Genomic DNA, 6,078 nt, shown 5'->3' on the forward strand with positions numbered 1-6,078 from the left:
CTCCTGGCGGTGCTCAGGGGACCATGTGGGAAGCTGGGAATCGAACCTGGGTAGGCTGTGTGCAAGGCAAACGCCTTACCTGCTGTGCTATCACTCCAGCTCCTACAAATATTTTTTAATTCTTGTTTTATACACATACAACATATTCTACATACCATATGCAGGACTATTTGAGGATTCACATTACATAATGGTAGCATTCCAGATCCATTGTATTGTATAAGATATGCTGAATAAAAATCTCTTATATTGGAAACAAAACACAGTTATGTTAATTTTAAATAATCCCATATGTATTATAATTTAAAAGCAGCTTAATCCATTATGTCAGAAGTCTATACAAAAATTTTCACGTACTATAATTTTTTGAAATTTGCCCATGTGAAAACATAGTTTCTAAGTGATTCAACATATCACATCAGAGAATGAAAATATAAAAAAATAAATAAATATTAAAAGATATCTGGCTTCTTTTCTTTGCCAATGTATAAAATTGGCATCCCAGAAATGAAAAGATGGAAAATAAATCGCAAATATAAGTATGCTTTTTCCCATTTTTTTAATTTTATAAAGTGTTCTCAATTCATTCACATTCTCTGTAATGTCTTAAGAAAAATTAGTCTTTCCTATCAAAGTATCTAAGATAAAATAATATGCAAATATTAGGCCTAAATAAGAAGCCATTGTTTTCCCAATCTCTCTTCTCTTTCTTGCTGAAACAATGCAAAAATCATAGCACATTAAAAAAAACTGAATAAAAGAATTGATAAAAGAATTCTGACTAGTTTTAACATGCTTCAAAGTGAATGTGGTTCTAATACAATCAACAGAGAATGCTTTTCTCTCAATGACACATTCATGCCATCATTTGTAATAAAAATCCACATTTATAAAATTGTTTCTTTATAAGTAGGACTAATAGGCCACTCAGGATACAAAGAGTTGAAGAAACAAGTGCAAATGTTACCTAGGTCTGCGCCATCCACTGATGAAAATGAAGAAAGATGATCCAAAAATAAGGGAGAAGAAGGGGCTTTTCGCGAGCCTCTGGGGGTTCTAATATAGGAAGTGGAAGAAGTCTAAGATGTCCTCTGGTGTTGCCACACAAATGTTCTGCCCTTCCTCTGCTAACCAAAGTGAAAAAAGGAAATTGTATGGTAAAAGCTTACGTTAATGTAAAGATAGGGCGATGGATCGTGAGCCGTCTTCCTGCATGTCATCTAACCAATCATTTGCTATGCTGCGAAACAGATGTAAAGAGAATTTTGAGAACTGAAAAAAAACGCAACTGTGGACAGTAACAAAACCTTTTTTTAAAAATGAATCACAGTGAGATATAGAATTACAAAGTTATTTCTGAATGGGTTTCAGTCAATGTTCCAACACCTGCCCCTGCACCAGTGCACATTTCCCACCACCAATCACCAATGTCCCTAGTATCCCTCCCACCCACCACAGCCTCCTTTGTCTCTCTGTGTCTCTCTGTGTCTCTCTGTGTCTCTATCTCCATCTCAGCTCTCTCTCTCTCTCTCTCTCTCTCTCTCTCTCTCTCTCTCTCTCTCTCTCTCTCTCTCTTTCTCTCCTCCCTTTGGGGTATAATGTTTTGCAATACTGTTACTGAAAGGTTATCATGTATCTCCTTTCAGCACTCAGTCTTGTCCAAGATGCACATTTCCAACCATCATTGTCATAGTGGTCCCTCTCTGTCCTAACTGCCTCTTTCTCCCTACTTGTGACAAGCTACTGACGGTGGGCCAGTCATCCTGGGCTTTGAGTATTAGTCTCATACTAGAACAAAAACTATTTTAACAAAAACTAGCCTACTTAAAAGAATCTCTAGTAAAAACAAATGAGCAAATGTGTGTATGTATGTATACATATACACAAAATATATGAAGACAAAATTCTTCAACTGCTAAGTAGCCTAACAGAAACTTCCTTTTCTGTTACTATTTGAGGGAGAAATATTTTCTTATCCATGTTTATAGCAGATAGATGTATTTTAGGTTTATCTTTAAGCACCCATAATTTCACTGTATAAAAATGTGGATGTTATATTGATCCTTGTCTTATATTCATATATTAGACTTTCAATCAAAGTAGACATCATTCTTTACACAATGTTTTTTGATGCACTAATTCTTTTGTTTGGGGCAGCAGAAGGCCACCCATGCAGTGCTCAGGGAACCTGAGCACTATTCACCCAACTGGGCTGACAATTTAGTGCTCGGGCCTGAGGATACACTTATTCACTGTAGTGCCCAGGAGCCTTCAGGACCACACTCCATGTTCAGGAGGCCACATGATGTCAGGGATCAAATGGAGTTGGGCATGCAAGGCACACACCCTAACCCCCTGGCCCTAATGCATCTTTCTCAATTGTTTCCTTTAAAAATACTCATCTTGGGACTGGAGTGATATACCACAGCGTGTAGGGCATTTGCCTTGCACGTGGCCAACTCCCAGCATCCCATATGGTCCCCCAAGTACCCCCAGGAGTAATTCCTGAGTGCAGAGCCGGGAGTAACCTGTGTGTATCGCCTAGTGCGACCCAAAAAGCAAAATAAATAAATGAATGAATAAAAATATTCATCTACAATGTGAGTTTTTTAAAGCATGAATATTCACAAGGTTTATACCCTAACCTAATTAGACAGCTCCTACTGCTAGATATTTATGTTGCTTCCACCTTTTGCTACTGTAAAAATTGTCTGGCTAGTGTTTTTAAACATTTTCTTATGGGAAAAATTTACAATTAATTTATGGAGTGAAGGGATAAATAGAAAAACTAAGAACTTTGATACACATCAGCAAAGACTTTCCATTAGTGTTCTCCTCGTTTTTTGTAGCTCATATCAGCTCATCAGTTGTCCGTGAAAAAATGCTCACATTAAAGAAGATATACTAGGGCCAGAGCAAGAGTACAGTGGGTAGGGCATTAGCCTTGCACACAGTTGACCAGTTTCAATCCGTGGGACTTCATGTGGTCCCCCAATCACCACCAGGAGTGATCCCTGAGCAGAGTCAAGGAACACGCCTTGAGCACTGCTGGGTGAGAATAAAAATTAACCCCCCACCCCTCAAAAAATAAAAATAAATCTATTATTCCTCTCTTTGAGTGTTGCCCACAAATCTCATTTTATGGAGACCTAGAACCTTCTAAATTTATTTCTATAATTCTGCTTTTATAAATGAAATCCCAATAGACAATAACCATCTTTCACAGATGTTTTACGCGATCACTTCCAATCTTCCAATGTATAGTCATTGAAGTCAATTTCAATTGTTTCAAACCAGGGGAGAGTTTCCATGAGACAACGGAAGAAAACTTTGAAGGTTCTCGATCTCTGTTTTCCAAATTCACTGATATGATGGGGCTCAAGTTCTATACATCTCTTACTCTCATATTCACCACAATAAATATTACTGAATTTCCTAGCTATAAAAATTGGTATAATAACCCCCAAATCCTTCATGGTTGACTTCATCACATGTTCAAAGCGAATATCACTCAATTCATAGACATGGAAGAATTTATTTTCACTAGATAAAATTTCTTAGCCATAAAATTGTATGAATATATTTTCACCTCTGTCTCTACCCATGGTTTTAAAGAAATATTAGTATTTATAATAATAATATAATTATTATTATATTATATTAATTCTTATACTATTATTATATTATCTCTATGCCAACATGCTATTGGGACATGCAGATGTTTGTAAAAATGGGGTGATTATGGGAGAATAGAGGAACATTAACACATTTTAAGAATTATGAAAAATGTAGCACCACAGCACTTCCTTTCCAGAAAAATATTAGCAAGTTATTAACATCTGATTGCCATTCATGGAGATACTGGTGATTTTGTTCTCTGATTTATACCCTTCTCATGATGGACGCTAACAAGTGCAGAACGTACTTTACACTAATACGATTATCATCTCCTCTGTATGAGTCCACAAGGTAAGGACATTCTTAGTCATTATTCTGACTCTAGCACACGGAAGAAACCTACACACGCAGTCAGTGGAGCATGGTCCAAGGCAAGAGGAACTGACAACAAAATCTAGACTTTTCAGCTTAGGTAAGCACAATGACATAAATCACTAGAAAGCCAAATTGTGACTGCTCCTTCTCTCTACACTCTAGCTTTATTTTGCTGCCTAGCTTTCAGGTTCTAGGAAAGGTTTAAATGGCAAGACAACCAGCATCACCAGCAGCAGCAATGCAAATAATTATAATCTTGGTGTGCCCTCTGATCAAAGAATAACCAAGTTAAATCAGTCACAAGTACTGTTATTAAGAAGACAAAGATGAGAACATGAAGAATATATTGAATGCCCTAAAACTTTGGCTTCCAAATCCACTTTAGTGTGAGACACCCGGAAACTATACTCAAAACAAGGCCTTTATTTTACTTTTTGCTATAACTGCATGTCCTTTTTTTTTTCATTTGGGAAATCACACATTTCACCCATTCCTTCCTGATGTTATTTATGTGGTCTTGGTCTTGCTTAGCACCTTCAAGTTTTCCATTCACATCGGCAACCTCAATGGCTCATCATCTCATGGCAGCACTCGCCTCCTGTCCCAGGGGATAGATGTTGGGGTGACCACCAGCTTTCAGAAGAGATGTTCTGTCACCTCACTGACGAAGGTTCCTACATCTCAGCAGGTCCCCAGGCACAAGCTTATGTGTGTTATCCAACGCCTGAGCATCACTAAGTTTTCTGGTTCAAACTTCTTGACTCAAAAAACTTCTTGAGGTTTCTGTTCTCCTAATTACTCCCTTTTTGTCCTCATCTTTACAAATGCAAGCTATTGTTAGATTCTAGAGTTATAAATCCTCCATCTTATCCTACTCAGTTCCTAGTAGTAGAATGGTAACTATCCTCCCTCCAATTTACAAGTACCTAAATGAGATTTCCAAGTAGCTAAAATATGATTCTCTCCACTGTATTACAGACATCAGTCTCTAAGCTCACCCCCACACCACTTATCTACCTTTTTTGTTTATTTTTAATTTTTCTTTCCTATGAGAGTATCTATTAATATGCAAACTTAGGTCCAAATAAGAAGTCATTCATTCCCCAATCTCCTTCTCTTTCTTGCTGAAACAATGCAAAAGTCATAGCACATTAAAAAAGAATAAGAATTCTGACTAGATTTAACGTCTTTCAACATTATTACAGTTCTAATACAATCAATAGAGAATGCTTTTCTCTCAATGACACGTCGATTTCATCATTTGTAATAAAAATCCACATTCCTAAAAATCATTTCCTTACGAGTAGGACTAATGTAACAGGCCACTCAGGATACAAAGAGTTGAAGAAACAAGAGCAAATGTTACCTAGGTCTGCGCCATCCACTGATGAAAATGGAGAAAAATGATCCAAAAATAAGGGAGCAGAGGGGGCTTCTCTCGAGCCTCTGCGGGGCTCTGAGATGGGAAGTGGAAGAAGTCTAAGATGGCCTCTGGTGTTGCCACACAAACGTTCTGCCCTTCCTCTGCTAACCAAAGTGAAAAAGGAAATTGCATAGTAAAAGCTGACGTTAATGAAGAGGAAGAACAATCGATCATTAGGTGTCTTCCTCCATGTCATCTAACCAATCACGTGGTACACTGCAAAACAGATGTGGAGATAATTTTGAGAACTGAAAAAAAAAGCGTAACTGTGGAGAGGAACAAAAACTTTTTTTTTAAATGAATCACAAAAGGTATTGGTGATTGGATTTCAGTCATACAATGTTCCAAAGCCCATCCCTCCACCAGTGCACATTTCCTACCACCAATGCCCCTAGTCTCCCTCCCACCCACCACAACCTCCTCTTTCTCTCTCCCTCTCCCTCTTCCTCTCTCTCTCTCTCTTTCTCTCATTTTTCCCTTTTGAGTATGTTTTGCAATACTGTTACTGAAAGGTTATTATGTATCTCCTTTCAGCACTCAGTCTTGTCCAAGATGCACATTTCCAACTATCATTATCATAGTGGTCCCTCTCTGTCCTAAGTGCCTCCTCCTCCCTACGTGTGACAAGCTACTGACCATGGGTCAGTCCTCCTGGGCTTTGA

This window comes from Sorex fumeus, unplaced genomic scaffold, assembly GCF_029834395.1.
Source record: "Sorex fumeus unplaced genomic scaffold, SorFum_2.1 ptg000003l, whole genome shotgun sequence".
NCBI classification, from domain to species: Eukaryota; Metazoa; Chordata; class Mammalia; order Eulipotyphla; family Soricidae; genus Sorex; species Sorex fumeus.